Source organism: Panthera leo, chromosome C1, assembly GCF_018350215.1.
Source record: "Panthera leo isolate Ple1 chromosome C1, P.leo_Ple1_pat1.1, whole genome shotgun sequence".
Taxonomy (NCBI): Eukaryota; Metazoa; Chordata; class Mammalia; order Carnivora; family Felidae; genus Panthera; species Panthera leo.
In genome coordinates, this window is record NC_056686.1 from 154,039,807 (window position 1) to 154,041,668 (window position 1,862).

At 35.3% G+C, this 1,862-nt stretch overlaps 1 non-coding gene across 1 annotated transcript; it reads left to right on the plus strand.

Moving 5' to 3' along the window:
• Window positions 1-619: 619 nt before the first annotated feature.
• On the plus strand, window positions 620-721 carry LOC122228998. The gene has a single exon (XR_006206872.1). It is a non-coding gene; the product is annotated as a U6 spliceosomal RNA (small nuclear RNA).
• Window positions 722-1,862: the final 1,141 nt, after the last annotated feature.

Consider the following 1,862-nt stretch of genomic DNA (forward strand, 5'->3'; position numbering starts at 1 on the left):
GTTTCATGGTGCATTCCACTTATATACTCTCTAGTCAAGGACTGTGGGATCTCCATGCTCAGGTCCTTGTTAACACCCAGCTCAACAAGGCAGGACATACCAATGGTGTGTGTGTGTGTGTATATATATATATGTGTGTGTGTGTGTGTGTGTGTGTGTGTGTGTGTGTGTGTGGTGTGTGCATACACATATTATTCCAGTCAATCTGATTTCACAAGGAAGAAATTACAAGGAATAGCTGATGTATGCCTGTTCTTTTTTGTTTTTTTGTGGTTTTTTTTTTTTTTTTTGTTTTGTTTTGTTTTGATGTATGCCTTTTCCAAACCATTACACATATTTGACATTGTTTAGACATGTGGTTAAGAATACATTTACCATCTAGTAAGTTTTAGAACTCACACAGGAAGTTAGAAATTATAAATGAATGAAGCAAGAAATAAACAAATGGAAGCAAGGCAAACAAAACAGAAAATACAAGGCACATACCTCTGCTGTAAATACAATTATCACTTGGCTACAAATTTGAGGGAGTATGTCCTACAGTAAATGTTATCATTTGGTTGAAAATGATTTTTGCCTATTTTGAAAGGTAGCAGATAGATGGAGGAAAAAAGAAAAAACTAAGGTGAATAAGAAATTATTCCATTTAATGATACAGAGAAGATTATCATGGCCCTTGTGCAAGGATGACATGCAAATTCGTGACATGTTCCATATTAAAAAAGGGAGGGGGATTTACTCCATTTATCTATACCTTTGGGGAATGGTGTTTTATGTAAGTGATCCATCACTTAACCCTATGACTACTTCTTTTTAGTTCACCCACCTCTTTTTCTTAATCTAAACACTTTCTGTAGAATTTTCTAGTTTGTACAGTGAATAGAAATTAATGATATACTTTTAAGCATAGGATCACTAGATCAACTATTTTATTATGACAAAAGGCAGTAATGTGTACAGCGGCCATTGGGGTGTAAAGGCTTAGCATTATACAAATAGCCCTGAACTTCCACGTGTTTACAAATCCAGTCTGCCTTTTATTAGTGTCTTCCTTCTCAATTTCCTGTCATTTCTTTCCGCCATGATTGTTTTAGCTGTTCCACCCTTTGTTGGCTATCCCCATGCCTACCACATTCACATCCTCTCCCACTGGAAAAGGATCCATGGACTTTGTGACAACCATGAAGAGTAGTTGTTTTCTCCTTATTTCCTGGTGTGTGTATCCAACTCAAACACCTAAGAGACATTCTAAAAGTGTGGTGGATCTAGATTAGAAAATCTTTTCTGATTGAAATTATTTTAAATGAGACAGTCATGATTTTTATTAGGATTTTCCTGTTTACTAATAGATAAATGTGTCCCATTTGGAGTTTATAGTTCATTTTTTTCCACAAGGCGATCAACCAAGACACCAGATAAAATTTTATCAGTACCTATTTTATTGTGCTGCTCCTGCATTTTACTAGTGAAGTTCAAAGTAAGTTTTTTTTCTTTGCTCTCTTCTGCTTACTCCAAAAATTTCCAGAGGCTAATAAAATCTGAATCTTAATAAGGTCTTAGCTATAGTAACAGCAAAATTTAGCATAGCTGAAGAGATATGAATACAATTTCTCAGGCTTTTTTCTCATTAAAATGCTACTCTTCAGACACATAGAGTAAAACTCATGAATGAAACTACGTCTATATACTTAGCAGTAGAACTGTAACAAAATTTCAGTTAGCAATTTTTCACTGGAGGTCCTTTGAGGCTGAGCTTTTAGCACTGGCGGACAGTACATAAACTACGACCTACAAACGTAAGCCTTTCAGACACTAATACCATGCCCTGTTCATAGTAGGTACTTTAAAAATAGTAGAGCACC